Consider the following 17,621-nt stretch of genomic DNA (forward strand, 5'->3'; position numbering starts at 1 on the left):
ACCAAAACCACGGGGAAGAACGACTTTAGGAGGGGCCATGGGTGGGGAGTGCTGTCATGATGCCTACCCCTCGGGAACGAGACCAGGTCCAGCAACCCCGGAAGCAGGCATCAAGTTATTTTGAGCAAGCCCAAAAATCCCTGCTAGGGGCTGTTTGGGTGCGGTCCTGGTGCCTATGGCGCCAGGCTCATATGGAGAGTCAGTCCTGGTGCCATAGGCGCCAGGCTTATATAGTAGAACTTACCTGATGCAGACCATGCTGCAAGCTTACTTGATGCAGACCATGCTGCAGAGCTCCAAGCCAAATGAGGCTTGGAAGGGACTATTTTACCTAGGGACTATTTTTTACTTGGGTGGGGCTGGGGAGGAATACTTACCTGGGACTACTTTGGGGGCTATTTAAACCACGCCCGAAGAGCAGCACACGCTTCGCGTTATTCTGCATCCAGCAGCGTAACGCTCACCGTGTCTGCAAGCCTGCATCCAGTCTTCTGCCACGCCCGCCTCGAGTCTGCAGCTCCTAGAAAAAGGGAGGAACAGAAGGAGAAGAGGTTAGAATAAGAGCAAAACCTTTGATCCTTACCTGAATTCCGGATCCACTGCGCCTTCGAGCTGGAAGAAAGAAACATTTTACGCGCGCCGCCTCGCCTGTTGCAGTGCCGCGCTGAACTCACCGGCCTTCGCAGCATCCTCACAATCTACCGCATCCTTCTGCACGTTCCCGCCGCACTCTGGCACCTAAGGGGAACACAAGAACAGCAAAGGTGAGCCAAGGGAATAAACAGAGGCAATAGTAACTACCCCCATAGACTTACCTGATTACCGCCGGGGGTACTATTCCTCTTCACGGGTCGGCGCAGTCTCCATGGCATCCTCGCCGTACCCGGCCCCGAAGGGGAACAAAAGGACAACAAGATGAGACGAAGGGACAAACAAGGGGAAATCTTCTCACCACAATAGACTTACCTAATTTTTACCGCCTGAGGTATTATTCCCCGAACCTCATATTTTCTCTCCACACCTGAATAAGGGAGCAAGCCACAGGTTGTATTCTGGCCATATTTTATTGAACTGTGTAGGATAAGCCAAATCCTTACCTGAACTTCGTCAGCTACCACGAGGAACTCTTCACTGGGGTCAAGCTGCAAACTGCAAAGAATCGGACAAGAGTGAAAGTCAGACATGTGAACTCTTACAAACTACATACTTTTCGGAGTCAATTTTGTTCTGGAACTCACCAATTCCTTCGAGCCAGTGAAGCAACTGGTTATCAACGCGCCCCTGCGCTCAATGCAGGATGGAGAGCTCATCTTTTCAAACCATCAGGTGAGACTATAAGAGGGAACAACAAAGGTGATCTGTGGGGAGAACAGCGCAGGTGGGGGGATTTACGCTCAACCCCACGGGTGGTTAATTCCCTTTCTCCATTTAAGGAAGAATATTCCTACGGGCCAAGCAAACGAAGCTAGGTGGGCCACTCCAGTCCGTCATCTTGGCCCTACGCGTCACATTGGTGGAGACCGCAGCTGTCCAGTTCAGATCGACGCCTCTGAGGGAGCCAGGTGAGCATAACATGGTAAAGTCTTTGGCAAAGTTCTCAGAAGTAGTTTGTACGAAAAAGAATCATATGTTGGGTCACAAGCTGATTAGGCCTGCAAGTTGGGAAAGTTTCACGAACTTTCACAGCGAGAGAAGCCTTCTGTCATGAACCATGGACATAGCCCCTTCTGGTCTTCCTGGTCCTGGTCCAGACGGAGAGTGTGCTCCTTGATACTTCCAACATGGCCGTGCCCAGTGCCGTGTTCCGTACTAGCCTGTACGTTGGACACGGCATGTTCTATAAATGGGCCACGCCCCCACGCCTCCACGCGTCTCAACGCTATCTCTAGGTAGTGTCTCGACAAGTGTGTGCTGCTCGGCGTTACCCTTCCAAGTTCCTGGCCAACTCCCTTATTCCTTCTTCCCTTTCCCCCTGTTTCCAGTATCTCTTACCTTTCTTCAATCCTCTTCCTGGACGTCCTGGAACACGCGACTTTCTGGAACTTTGAACGCTCGCGCTGGAGTCAGACTCGACTCGCGCGCACTTATACAAGTCCCGGTCCGGCCGGGAGAAGGAGTCCTCCGCGGAACGCCACAAGAAGAGAACTCAGGTGAGCCGGGGGGAAACCTTTGACAGATTGAGACGCCAAACGATCAACACTGATACCGCTATGGAGAAAGCGATCCAGGACCTCATGCGCGGCATGCAGGAGCCAACAACCGAGGTACAGAACTTAAAGGCAGAGAACGCAGCCTTGAAACAATTAGTGCTGTCACGTGACTCTGCCAATAAGGAAAGCGTGATACTGGGTGGAGTGGTAGACAAATATGATGGCTCGCCAAAATCCTTACGTGGATTTCTGGATTCCTGCTTGGTGCATTTTACATTCAAGCCCTATTATTTTTCAACTTCCAGGGCCAAGGTGGGCTTCATAATCTCCCATCTTACAGGGAATGCGTTATCTTGGCCCACTCCCCTAGTGAACTCTGGAGACGTCCTCCTGGACGATCATGATGCATTTATCCAGGAGCTCAAGTCTATGTTTGACCGCCCCGAACAAGCATTCAGCGCCCAGGAACGCCTACTTGATTTTCGGCAAGAATCCCAGGATATGCTAACGTTCATTACCAGATTCAAACAGCTGGTAAAGGAGGCTGATTGGGGCCCTGAAGCGAGTTTCACCTTATTTCGCAGGGGTCTAAATGACGATATCAAGGATGAATTAGCCAGAGTGGCTCGCCCCAGTTTGTTTCAGGCTTTGGTAGATCTAGCCTTACAAATAGACTTTCGTATCCAGGAAAGAAGGGCTGAAAGGAAAAATGCTAAGACTGCCTTTCAACGAACCCCTCCGGAGTCGACTGTGAAATCCGATCCTGCCTCAACCCCTGATAACGACTCCGAACCAATGCAAATAGGCACCTTTCGTGGGCCAATTACTCCACAAGAAAGGATGAGAAGAATTCACACCGGCCTGTGTATGTATTGTGCCTCAGACAAGCATCTCGTTAGAGAATGTCCTTTAGCCCCTCCACGGCGTTCGGGAAACGCCAGCTCCCGGCCATAGATGGAGCGAGGTTTCGGGACAAAGATGTCTGCTCCACATCAATCACATCCTTGAACTCTCCTGGACAGAATAACCTGGTGGTGCTACAGGCCTTTCTATCGCCCTCCAAGCACAAGACCTATCCCATACTGGCCCTGGTGGACTGTGGAGCTATGGGAATTTTCATTGATCAAGACTGGGTTATCAGACATAAAATACCATATGAGTCATGGAACATTAAACAGCCGGTAGAAGCAATTGATGGGAGACCTCTCTCTTCAGGACCCATAACCCTACAGACAAAAGAGGTCCGTCTCTCCATAAACCACCACCAAGAGCAGATTACATTCGACATCATCAAATCAGCCCATTACCCAATGGTTCTGGGTATGCCCTGGCTTCAAAGACATAATCCGTACATTAATTGGACAGCAGGGTCATTGTTTCTGGGCTCTGCGTTTTGTATGTCCCACTGTTTATCCCTGGATCTCTCCTTAACACCAGCTATTGAACAATCAGGAGAGCAAAAAACCTCACTCATGGTTTCCAACATTGTACAAGTCCCAGAGGTCTACCAAGGATAAACTGATGTCTTTTCGACTGCCATAGTCCAGGCTTTACCCCCTCACAGACCCGAAGATTGTGCCATTGAGACAGATCCCTCGGCAGTAATTCCCTTTGGCAGAATGTTTATCCTTTCAGAACCTGAGAAAAAGGCCCTCCGAGAATACCTGGACATCAATTTGGAAAATGGCACCATAAGACCCTCAAAATCTCCAGCGGTTGCCTCATTGTTCTTCGTTCCTAAGAAGGATTCCAAGGAACTCGGACCCTGCCTCGACTACCGTGGTCTAAATCAATGCACCCTCAAAGATCAGTACCCTCTGCCTCTGATTTCAGATATCCTGGAAGCTGTCAGAGGCGCCGTAATATTCACGAAGTTGGACCTCCGGGGTGCCTATCACTTAATCCGTATCCGGGAAGGGGACGAATGGAAGACCGCCTTTAGAACGCCCTTTGGTCACTTTGAATATCTAGTCATGCCCTTTGGATTAGCTAATGCCCCTGCAGTTTTTCAACCTTTCATGGATAGGGTGTTTTCTGACATGCTTTTTCTCTTTGTCATTGTCTATCTGGACGACATTTTGATTTATTCCAAGGATCCCTTGAAACATGAAGAACATGTCATGGCGGTACTACAACGGCTCCGTGAAAACAAGCTCTTGGTCAAACCTGAGAAATGTCTTTTTCACGTGACTTCAGTTCATTACCTTGGATTCATCCTCAGCCCAGAAGGAGTTGGAATGGACCCTTCAAAGGTAAAGGCCATACTGGCCTGCTCCTACATCGGTGAAACAGGTTCAGTCTTTCTTGGGACTTGCTAACTTTTATCGAAAGTTCATTCCTACCTTTTCTGAGCTCGTCCAACCGATCGTTGCTCTGCTGAAGAAGGATGTTCCCTTCATCTGGTCTTCCTCGCAAGAGAAGGCTTTTCAACGCTTGAAGACAAGATTCACGCAAGCCCCCGTCCTGGCTGAGCCTGACTTAGATCGCCCTTTCATAGTGGAAACGGATGCTCCAACCATGCCATAGGAGCAGTCTGGAAACAGGTGCTTGAGGACACGATGGACCACCCAGTGGCTTACCTCTCTAGAACCCGAACAACCAGCGAAACCCATTACTCCGTCCTGGAAAAGGAGCTGTTGCAATCCGCCAAGCCTTCACAGAATGGCGACATTTACTCCTGGGTGCTAGATATCCAGTCCAGGTCCGTACGGACCATCGAAATCTACAAACTCTCCAATCTATGGGGTACAGGAACAGTCGTCAGGCGCGTTGGGCCTACTTCTTCGCCCAGTACCAATTCCAAATCACTCATGTTCCTGGATCACAAAACGTGATTTCGGACGCCTTGTCCCGACGTCCTGACTATTTAACCACTGTAGATAGGACCTATCCTACAATGTTTCCCAACACAATCTTTATAGCTCAAGCGATCAACCTCTTGGAAGAGATTCGAGCCAAAACCCAGTCCTCTGACCTCTGGAAGGACGTCTCTAGGAAGAATCCCTGGAACTTAAGAATCAAGGAAGGATACCTATTCAAGGACAATGCCTTGGTCATTCCCACACCGAAACGTCAACATAAAATAATAACTCTCTGCCATGATACTTTTCATTCTGGACAACGGGTTGTAACCAACACGCTCCGTTTTATACAAAGACAGTTTTGGTGGCCGGAAATGAAATGCAAGGTACAAGAGTACATCAAGACCTGTACTATCTGCAGCCAGAATAAGCACGACAATAAGAGACCGGCGGGCCTTCTATTGCAACCTACACTGCCAACAAGACCATGGGAATGTATCGCTACAGACTTCATCGTGGAATTACCACCTTCCCGGGGTTACACGACCATCATGGTAACCATAGACCTGTTTACTCATATGGCACATTTCACGCCTCTCTATAAACTTCCTTCCTCTTCAGAGCTCGCAGGAATTTTCCTAGAACACATTTTCCGTCTTCATGGACTCCCTTCCAAGATCATATCGGACCGAGGACCGCAATATATTTCACAATTCTGGAAACATCTCTGTCGTGTTCTAGGGATTCAACGCGCTCTTTCATCTGGATATCACCCACAGACCAATGGGGCCACAGAAAGTGTTAATCAAACCCTGGAGCAATATCTTCGTTGTTTCGCAACCAAGGCACAAGATGATTGGTCCCTCCTTATAAACTTGGCCGAATTTGCCTATAACAATTCAGATCACTCAGCGATCAACGTTAGCCCCTTCTATTGCAGTCAAGGTTTTCATCCCTCCGTGTTACCTTCAGTTCTACCACATCCAACTCCAGTACTTTCACTTGATTCCTGGATTGAAACTCTCCTCAACATCCACAAGGAAGCCAAGGAACAATTGAGAAAGGCCCAGATTCGCACTAAGCGATATGCCGATTCCAAAAGAAGACCAGCACCCTCCTATTCTATTGGTGACAAGGTCTGGTTGTCCTCGAAACTATTACCGATATTATGGTCCATTTTCCATAAAATAAATCATCAATCCTGTTTCTTATCGGCTCAAGCTACCAGACTCCTGGAAGAGAATACATCCAGTTTTTCACACTTCTCTACTCAAACCCTACATCCACTCCACCCGGAAAACCGGCAGACCCAGTCCTGTGATTGTGGACAATCAGCTGGAATATGAGGTATCCAGAATATGTGACTCCAGGTACAAACGGGGTCGGCTTCAATACCTGGTCGAGTGGAAAGGCTATCCTCCTAGCGAGAGAACATGGGAACCACTATCCAACCTAAACACCCCTCGATTGCTGAGAAGATTCCATCTCATACACCCTGGCAAGCCTGGTGGGACGGGGTTTCGGAGGAGGCATGCTGTCATGAACCATTGACATAGCCCCTTCTGGTCTTCCTGGTCCTGGTCCAGACGGAGAATGTGCTCCTTGATACTTCCAACATGGCCGTGCCCAGTGCCGTGTTCCGTACTAGCCTGTACGTCGGACATGGCACGTTCTATAAATGGGCCACGCCCCCCCGCGCCTCCGCGCGTATCAACGCTATCTCTAGGTAGTGTCTCGACGTGTGTGTGCTGCTCGGCGTTACCCTTCCAAGTTCCTGGCCAACTCCCTTATTCCTTCTTCCCTTTTCCCCTGTTTCCAGTATCTCTTACCTTTCTTCGATCCTCTTCCTGGATGTCCTGGAACACGCGACTTCCTGGAACTTTGAACGCTCGCGCTGGAGTCAGACTCCCGGCCAGGAGAAGGAGTCCTCCGCGGAACGCCACAAGAAGAGAACTCAGGTGAGCCGGGGGGAAACCTTTGACACGTTCTCTCAATCGGGTTGGCACAGTACCTTAGTATGAAGAAAAAGATGCAAATGAAGACGTTGGTTCCTGGCAGTTCCTGCAGATCTCACTGTTCCTGAGCCTCAGTCGTGGGGACAAGAGAGAGGATGTCGGGGGACTCCTGCACTGCACGGATCCTCGGAAAACGCGAACAAAATGGAGTCACTTCAGTTAGAGTAGCTGTTCATCAAGCACACAAGCTGGTGTCCTTCCCCCTGGTTAATCCTAACCAGCTTCGAGAATGCTATCCAGGTGGTTTACGAGTTGATTGGTCCCACCAACTCAAAGGAAGAAGTCGTCCTTGAAGGGGCTTCTCTGTCGAGGTGAACTTGGCAATTCAGACCTAGAGCAGGGCTTCACCGGGCAAACCAACAGTCCAGGAATTGCAGCAGCCGTCCTCTTCCAGCTCGTCTTTGGTTATTTCATTCCAGTGGTCGACTCTTCTTTCCAGTCCAAGAGACTCGCATTTTAAACAGTTTTCTCCCTTTCATTCCAGCCTAGCTGCCACTCACCCTGCAGGGTGGCGGTCCTTGCCGCACAGTCAGCCAGCCAAACACGCCAGAGTGCATTTGGGTCTCCTAGGAGACTAAGCACAGGTAGTTTCGGGCACCTCCCTCACTTCCTGCCCACCCCAGACACTCGGGCGCCGGAGGCGGTCTTCAGTCCTGAAGCCCGCCAAAGGCATAGAAACAAAGGGACCAAGCCTGGTTTGGCGTGCAGAGACAAACACTAGAAGGACCTTTCCAAAAGGAAATGGCGAAAAAAAGAAGACCGGGACCTGTTTAAACAAAGGGGTTTAAGGCGCCATCTTGAAAAACATGGCTCCTGCGATTTTTAGCTACCGGTGTTCGCGGTCGGCAAAAATCATGGTCGTTTGTTGAAAAACCACTGCCACCAGCCATTTCGATAGGAAAGGGTAGCATTTGATGGCCACATGAGTATTTAGACACAGGGGATACTAGGTAACCCCTCCAGCACTCTATGGAAGATAGTGTGTGCTGGGCCTAGGGATTTAAAAAGACGAGTAAAGTCAATGTAACCTTACATTCTCTGGGAAACCGTAGTTTATCCCAGAGTAGGTATTTTAACCTTTGGGAAGTCTAAAAAGACATCCCTGTGTCACTGCACTGAGGGTGCTGTGTAACACACATGAAAAGATGCCTATGGAGTTATCTTAAAACTCCATAATCAAAGAACACAAGAGTAAAACATACATCAAAATACATGAAAGAGTGGGAAGAAAAGCTCACACACTTTCCATGTAAAAAATCAAGTCCTATAAATCCAGCAAAGTTGCTGGGGGTCTCTAAGGTAAAGGGAATTAGCAGATTTTTGAGAATTCTCCCTAATTCTGGGGAGGAATGAGAACACTGCATACACCTTCTCTCAGTAGTAGCAAAGCAAGAGACAATACACATTAAAATAAGCACACCGAATAGTCCTGGGTGGAGGTCACAAAAATACAGAAACTGCCTCCTACCTGACTGAAGGGAATATGAACTCTGGCAGAACAAAAAAGGTGTTGGCTGGAAGATTTAGAATTCATCTTAACCTCTGGCAATTGTTTTGGGCAATAGGCTTGGTCCCGCCCTAAATGGGGCAGTCCAGCCTAAACTCATTGGGAACACCCCTTCTGCATGAGCCACAAGCAATCCAAAACATGTTTTGATTTCACGAAGCGTCTCTTGGGTCTTTAGGTCCAGCAAGCTCGGGACCCATGTCTGGACATACCTGTCCTACTTGGGGTGACTTCTACAAAACAAAAGAGGTGATGACTAGAAGGTTTAGAAAACTCCTATGGATTGAGGCTGGGTGAGAGGAATAGATACTTGGCTTTGGTTTCTATGTTGAATAGTAGGATGGATATGGCGGATGGTTCTATTGGAAAGAAGCCAGAGATTAGTAAGCTGTTTGAAGGCCAGGAGTACTGTGCGAGTACTTATATGCAATTTATGCCTATTGATCAGAAACTCCAATTAGCATGGTCTAGATTGAGAGAAATTTGGTCGGAAGAGGTTCAGGGTGACATTTCTGAAGTGGATTGGAAGAATGTTCTAAGGGTTACTTTGAACTTGGGACCCGATATGGGTTTACGTCTAATTAGACAAAAAATTGTAGGGAGATTGTATTGGACACCGGTTAAGATGTTTAAGCTGGGGTTACGACCTAATGATTTGTGTTGGTGTTGTGATGTTTATAGGGGCACTTTATTGCATCTACTGTGGGATTGCCCGAGAGTGCAGATGTTTTGGAAAGAGGTACTTGATAGGATTGATCTGATTTTTGGTATTGTCTTGCAGAGGTCTGCAGTGAATATAATTTTGCTTTCCAAGAAAAATAGACGTGGAAGCGCTAGGAGGCATTCTTGTTGGATTGATAGAGCTATAATGATAGCGATTAAGTTGATACTCAGGATTTGGAAAACAAGGAAAAAACCAAATGTTGATGATTGGTTGATGGAGTTGCATGTCTTGGCAAGCTATGACAAGGTTTCATTTCATAATAAAGATAAAGAAGAGGATTACATGCAGCTGTGGGGTCCGTTTATGGCTCTCTATGATTGATGTATACACAGGATTACTTTGATAGCAAGGGATTCAGGGTGAGGTTGATGGGTTTGGTTTTCTTTCTTGGTTTTCTTCTTTCTCTTTTTCTTTCTCTTTTCTTTCTCTTATTTTCTCCTTTCCGTTTGTGGTATCATTTGTTGTCACTTGTGTTTGTGTTGTCTTTGGAATATTCGGGGTAATATGTTGAAGATGTCTGGCTTGAATTGGTCATTTGTTGGTATGAACTCTTTATAATGCTTATGTTACAGTGTTGATTTTGTTCTTTTTTGATTAATGTGAGACATTGTTAATTTGCTGATCTATGTGTTCTGTGTGGAATTTAATAAATTGTTTAAAAAAAAAAGAAAACTCCTACCAGCTGCAAGACGCCAAGTGGGTAGGTATGTTGACAATAGCGGAATGAACATAGTTGATTTACCAGTTGAGCATGTGTAGAGAGAAGGCAGAACGTTCGGTAGACACAAAAGTTAGAAAGGATGATCAAAACAGAGTGCATTCTCCAAATGCAGATTAAAGTCACCAAGCAGTTCAAAAGTTGCAAACACAATGGAGGGTGGTCCAATGTAGTAAGCAAATCAATTCCTAAGAGCAGGTAAGCAATCCAGAAAACAGTCCTAAAACCTGGTACTTGCGATATCCAATCTGTGGATGAAAAGAAAAGACAGCCCTGAGTGGCGGAGCACGAAAGCAGGAGTAGGTTGGAAAGGCAAAGAACACAAATGACAGGGAAAGGCCCAGTACAAGACGGAGGAACCACTGGCAGGGAATACCGTAGATTAAAACATGGAACAAAAACGAACAAAATAAAGTCAGGTGAGAATAGCTTCTCCACAGAAGGAATCGTGGAGCACTGTGTCCCAGTGTTAGGTCCTCCTAACGTGGCAGATGTTCGTCTTGTGTCCTCCACATGCTGGAACTGTAGATCTTTCCGCCTGTGGTGCGAAATAGACACCATGCTTGTAATCGTCCAGCTTCACCCCAGGGTAACAAGACGGTCTCACGCGGCAGGGAGCAAGACATGTGGAAAATGTGGCCCTTGTTTCCTGGATGCGGCAATAAAGCTATAATCATACTCGATTTCCTTAACATAGTTTTATAACATTTGATATGATGTCAAGTTAATTTTAGCTTTGTATTTTTGAAGGCATTGCTATAAAATCTGGTAAACTATGTGGCCAAGTGCTTAAATCGCTGCCTGGGCATAAATCCTGGCTCCACCACCTAAGCAAAGTGTCTGACCATGGGCAAATCATTTAATCTCACTGTGCTTTATCAGCCAAAAAATAAGCCCGTAGAAGGGATTCAGTTTGTAGCATATTCTACTAAAAAAAAAACTCGTTCGTTGCTTTATAAACTATGGAGTTATTACATATTAGTAATAGTGACTATTCATATATTGCACACCACAACGTTATTTGTCACTTGGTTTACACATGGAAACTTCTCTTAATGTCTGTCCCAATGATGGTCTCGAGCATCAAAGACTGATAACAAACCTTGTATGCTATTTTCTGTATCACTTCTGATGATGTTAATGCAGATGCAAATGACAAAGTCTACATAGCTCTTGTTGTACAGGGCCTTGCAAATTCCAGTATAGGCCCTGACGAGAAATCGAACAGGTCAGTGCCATGTCCTGTATGCATAATCGTCCTACGGTGTGATTTTGTTGAGCTCTGTATATGTTAAAATGGTTGGCCACTAATGGCACCATAAAAGTGTATGGGAGTGAGGGTCATTAATGACATATAGAACTGCAAGCGTAAACTGCTTCTTGTGCGCTATCGCGTCTGATGTGTCCTGCAAACTATATTGTAAAGTTGGTTGTCACGGCGTGGATGGGCCTCAGGCGCTTCTCGCTGCGCACATGGAAATGAGGACAGACAGAGGATTCTAGCATGTGTCTTTCTTTATTGAATTCCAGCGTAACATTAACTCTCCCTCGTCCCACCACCGATCATATCCCTTCTCCCCAACGTCACTTCCTTTCCCGCGTCCCACCCCCCCCATAAACATGGAAACATCAACAAGACATATCCGCCCTTTTTAAACACTTGCCAAGATGTCCATAACAGGCGAACATCCACGGCAAGCCTCCTGGACCCTTTCTTCAATCCAGCAGCGCAGCCTGTTCCGAGCTCGCTGCGGGCGTGAGCTTACCCGTTCTGGGGTTTGCCCATTGACCTCATATTCCGGGGGTCCCTCTGGGTCTGAGTCGTCTGTATATCCCTGATCTGCTTGATATGGGTCATCTGAGGCATAGTCAATGAGGATAACTACGTGCCCACTGAGCCGATGCATTCTCAGTGAGGGAATGTTCTTGAAATGCGAGGAGTTCCTTGTAATAGGGCCTCCAGAGCCCTCCGCCGTGGTTCCGCTTGAAAGATGGGGGTGTGTTTGTGGGTTTGTGTCTGTTGTACGGCCACAACGTCTCCTACCTCTATCTGTGGTGGCGGGGCCCTTCGCCTATGGTTGGCATAGTCCTTCATCCGTTCCTTGACGGCCTCATCTCGCTCTCTTAGTTCCGTATCAAGGTCGGCTACCGGTTCTTGTGGCAGGGCTTGAGGAATTCGGGTCTGGACATTTCTCCCGAATATGACTTCCGAGGGCGTTTGTCCTGTAGTGCTATAAGGCGTATTGCGATAGTCTCTCATGAGCTGGTTCAGCACTTGTTCGTAGGGCTGCCCTGTCAGTTTGGCTATCTGGAGTGCCCGTTTCAGGTTGGCCATAAATCGCTCTATCATCCCGTTGGCTTGAGGCCACAGCAGAGTTATCTTGCGAATACGGAAACCTAGGTAGGTCGCGAACTGGGTGAACTGGTGCCCGTTGAATGGGGGCCCATTATTATTCTTGAGTACCCTCGGGACACCATAGGCAGAGAGGATGCGGTCCATGTCGGGTATGAGGTGGTGGGCGGAGGTCGAGTAAATAAGTTGGGTCTCGGGATAATAATAATGTATTCTTATATAGCGCTACAAACCCTCAGGTATCTAAGCGCTGCTTACATTACCCACAGTGAGTGTTGGTCATTTATCGACCTCAGAAGGATGAAAGGCTGAGTTTGGCCCTGTCGGGATACAAACCTGCGTCGGCATGCTCTGCACGGATGTCAAAGCGAGTGCTCTACTCGCTGTGCTGTCTGACCGGCTGGGATATCGAGAGTACTCGTCCATGACCGCCAGCACATACTTTCCCCCCTCGATGGGCCCGAAGAGGTCAGCCGCCACGGCTTCCCATACTCCTTGAGGGAGTTCTGACATCCTCAATGGTTCCGGGTGACGGTTTGGTGCGATGAGGCTACAGGTGGGGCAGGCCTTCAGGGCCTCGTCTACCATGGAGTCTGGATTGGGAAACCAGACTTTCTGGCGCAGCATGCGTTTGGTTGATGCCATCCCCCTGTGATTCTCATGAGCCATCTCGATGATCCTTGCTCGCAGGGCTAGTGGGATTACTAGTTTGCGGTCTTTGATCAGAAGGTGGTCGTCTGATAGTACTAGTTTGTCTCGTACCTGCACCAATCGTTCCACGTCGGCGTGTACTATGTCCCCTGCTGCTCTTCCTTTCTCTCTGGCTCGTCTCCACGTGCCCGATTGAAGTCCCTCACAGATTATCTGGCACGCCAGGTCGCTTTCAGTTTCACGGGCTACCATCCCAATGTCTATCACAGTTGGGGTAGGTTGGTGTATCAGATACCGAAGATACCTGTCCGCCACTGTGGGTTCTGGTACGCACCCCTCCCGGGGTCTTCTGGATAAGAAGTCCGCTGGGTTATCCCCTTTTCCCGGAGGTGCACAATTTCAAAGGCGTAGTCTTGTAGCCGTAGCACCCAGCGTGCTATTCACGGTGGCATTTTGGCCTGGGGATTCCCATAAAGAAACAGTAGCGCTTGGTGGTCCGTGACCACCCGGAATGGTTTGCCATACAGGAAGAGATGGAAATGTTCGTAGGCCCAGACTACGGCGAGGCCCTCCTTCTCTGCCTGGGAGTACGCTTGCTCCGTAGTCGATAGGCTTTGGCTGGCATATGTGATGATGTGCGTTCGCGAGGGATCACTTGGGTCCACTTGTGCCAGTATGGCTCCTAGCCCTACCGGGCTGGCGTCCACCGTCCGTTCTGCCTGACAATCTGGATCATAGTACGACATGTTCTCGGCCTTGGCAACAGTTTTCCTGATAGCTTCAAACGCCCGTCTGTCCATTGAAAAGTGGCATCTTGTCTGGTTAACAGCCACAGCCTCAGGGGCTCGCTTACTGTCGCAAAGTCTTTGATTTATCGGGTGCAGTAGCTCGTGAGCCCTAGGAGTGATCGCAATTCCGAGACATTGGCCGGGGGCGCTGTGTCATTCAGTGCCGCCACTTTGTCAGGGTCTGGGGACATGCCTGATTCTGAAAAGATGTGTCCAAAGAATTTCAGTGTGCTCTTGCGGAATTCACATTTGTCCCGATTGAGTGTGAGGTTGGCTGCTTCCAGGGCTTTACACACTTTCATTAGGGCCTCATCGTGTTTGCTGACATCATTGCCGAAGACCAGGATGTCATTGCTATAATTAAGGCAGTTGGGTATATGCTTGATGACATTGTGTACCTCGGCCTGAATTATTTCCGCGGCCGAGGATACCCCAAAACATAGCCTTTTGTAGCAGAAAAGCCCCAGATGCATCACAAACGTGGTTATGTTACGGCTCTCGAGCACCAGTTGGTGATAGACTTTCTGTAAGTCCAGTTTCGAGAATACCTTGGCCCCGCTCAGGAGATGTATCATATCAGTGATGCATGGGGCCAGGTGTCTCTCCCTCTGGATGGTTTGGTTTGCGCGCCTCATGTCCATGCAGAGCCTGATTGCGTCGGAACCTTTCTGCAGGACTGGCACTATCGGTGACACCCAGGTGGTGGGGCCGGTGGCTGGCTCAATGATGTCTTGCACGAGCAGCTTGTGCAGTTCATCCTCCACTTTTCTTTGGATGTTAATCGGAATTCCTCGGTAGTGTTGGGCCACCGGGCGTATGGACTCATCTATGTGTAGTTTAATAGGTCTGTTCTTTAGTTTTACGATGCCCCGAAAGATGCAGGGATATAGATTTGAGATCATTTCCACAGGGTCGATGTACTTGTGGACCATAATGTTGTATAGGATGTGGATGAGTCCGATGTCGACCGCGGCTTTAAAACTTAGCACAGACCCACTATCCGTTTCGGTTGCCAGGACATGGACAGGTATTCTTTTCTCATGTCCTTTATATCAACATTTGCCCCTTGAATTGTCCTAGGCACTTGAGGGGTGCCTTGGCGCCATACGCATAGATGTCTACGACGGTGGGGCTCAACTTCGGTCTTGCAGGAAGTTCCTTGAACACGGCTTCACTAGATGACATTCACAGTGGAACCCGTGTCAATCAGAAATTCAGTGGGTTGTTTGTTTAGTTTGATGATCAGAGTGGGACTGTGTGCTGTGGCAGTGGGATTTCCTAGAGCATAGACGTATGCCTTCTTTTTCTGATCGCTTCCCGAGGAGCTGGGGTCTGAGTCCAATGGTGATTGCTCCACTAGGTAGCGCATGTGCCGCCTTGACCGTCGTTCCGGTCTCGCTCTCATTACATATCTTCTTCTGTCTCTCTTTTCTCTAATCTGTTTGTCGTCCCCTGAGTCTTGTTCGCAGGAGTCAGGGTTTGCCTGAGTATATGGTCCTTGATATGACATGCCCGGGTGGTTCCCTGAGGAGGGTTAGGTCTTGTCTTGTATCTGGGTGGCATTTCTCTTGTACAATCTTTTCCTCTATCTCTGTAGAGTCTGCATACCGACTTGAAGTGGCCTTCTTCGCTACACGTGGCACACCGTTGGCCGATGGCTGGCCACGTCCCTTCATGGGGGTATTCAAATCCACACTTATAGCAAAACAGTTTCTCTGACCTTCTTTCGGGTTGTAGTTTGTGGATGCTTTCCCCTGTTGCGGGCGTGTTGAAGCTCTTCACCTGGGAGTCTATGGCTCGATCTGCGCGGGCCAGTGTGAGTATTTAATCCTGGGTGTGTTGTTTTTGGAGTAATTTCCGTCTGTCTGAGATTCACACCCAGCTATGATTTGGGACCTGAGTGCTTCGGTGTTGGAATAGTTCGCAAAGTCACAGTGCTTCATCTTCGTGCGCAACTGCATGACGTAGTCATCCATAGTCTCACCTTTCTGTTTGGTGCTGTGGAACAGGTGCCTCTCATAGTCCACATTGGTGTGGGGTGTGAAATATGCGGCTAGAGCATCCTTCAACTCTTGAATGGAACCAATGGAGTCGGGAGGCATCTCGTCGATGATGTCCCTGGTAGCATATCCCACTGCTAGCTTTAATAGGCATTTTTGGCGATCATCTTCAATGGGCCTTGTGGCACCCATATACAGGTCAAAATACCTGATCCAGTTGCTCCATCTGGGACCCATGTTGCTGGTGTCAGTGACGTCGAATGCCCCTGGCATCTGAGCCGCCAGCGTGTCGGGTAGTCTATAGGGGACTTGGTCCACCACCTGGGGGCCTTGTCCTTGGCCCTGGGCTTGTGCCCCTTGATCATTGTACTGTCCGGACATCTTGACCTCCTCTTGCTTGTGTCCTTGTCAATAGGGGTGTGGCCGCCTCTTGGGTGCGAGCACCACTCCTTGCTGGGCTTCCAGCTCCCCATGTGTCACACTATCTGGGGATGTGCCTCTGTCCTCTCATTTCCCCAAGATGGCTGCCTCTCAGGGCACGAGCACCATCCGTGTGACTATGTCCCTGTGGGGTGCGCTTTACTCTGAGCCCTCCTTATGTGGCCCTCTTTCCTGGCCGGCCTTGCAGCAGGCTGTTTCTTCCCTCTTCCAGGTCACGTGCCTGCAGGCTGGGGTCCTCCCAGCCTCTGTTGTCACTGCCGTGGCCCAGGCTGATTAAATCAATTTGTGGCAGCAGCCTGGAGCGGCCGCTTCCCAGTGGGCCGCCAACGTTCTGTGAGTGCTCCGGCGCATGCAGCTGCAACGTTTCTCTTGTCGCCGCGTGAGCGATGGGCCGTGATGACGCTTTGCATCCGCCCTCGCTCGCTCTCCGTTTCACGTGCGCCTAACAGGAGGCCACCGGCCTCGCCGCCAGTGTTGTGGCTTGGATGGGCCTCAGGCCCTTCTTGCTGCGCATGTGGAAATGAGGACAGACACAGAGGATTCTAGAATGCTTCTTTCTTTATTGAATTCCAGCGTAACATTAACTCTCCCTCCTCCCACCACCCGTCATATCCCTCCCCCCCCAACGTCACTTCCTTTCCCGCGTCCCACCCCCCTATAACCATGGAAACATCAACGTGACATTGGTCAACCTATATCAGCTAGGCGTGTTTTGAAATGCAAGGTGAGGGAAAGCTGGTTGTAAGAATCACTTCCGGTTCAAGAGATGCTAAGGTCTGTGTTGAATGACGTTGGTGAGGCGGACTCAGGCAGTGCGGAGCGGTGTCTGGGCGGAGGGTGCTGGGCTCGAGGAGGCGGAGCAGTTCTCCAGGCGAGTGCAGGGGGTGAGTGTGCATGGATGAGATGGGAAGGAAATCAAAGGGGGATGAGAAGGCTGAGAAGAAGAGGGGGGTGAAGGAGGGGGAGAAGAGAGGGAAGACGCTGACTGTGAAATCTATATCTGTGGAGGGGGGGAAGGAGGGAAGTGAGGGGCGAGTTCGTAGCAGGTCTCCACAGAGGCATGATGGAGGGGGGCTGGACCGGGGCAACTCTGGGTGGGGGACCCAGTAAAAGTGCGCTTTGGAGGGGTTGGAAGCCTCAGGAAGCGGTGTGTCTGGGGAGGAGAAGATGCAGTGTGACAGTGTGTGGAAGGTGGTGTTGAAGCCTGATAATCGCGAGAAGACATTTCTGGGGGAGAATCGATGGAGATTGCTAGATGGGTGAAGGCGGCTGTGGGGGAATGTTACTCGGGTGCTAGTGGTGGCTGGGGGCCGGTTGTTGGTGGAAGGGACGGATGCTGGTAGTAAGACTAAGATTCTGGAGGTACGCTGTCTGGGTAGGCATGCGGTGCGAGTGTTTGATCAAAGTGGTGTGTCGTGTAAGGGGGTGCTGTATGGAGTACCGGTGTCTATGAGTATGGCTGAGGAGGAGGAG

The sequence above is a fragment of the Ambystoma mexicanum genome, chromosome 6q, assembly GCF_040938575.1.
Source record: "Ambystoma mexicanum isolate Mex_15411 chromosome 6q, UKY_AmexF1_1, whole genome shotgun sequence".
NCBI classification, from domain to species: Eukaryota; Metazoa; Chordata; class Amphibia; order Caudata; family Ambystomatidae; genus Ambystoma; species Ambystoma mexicanum.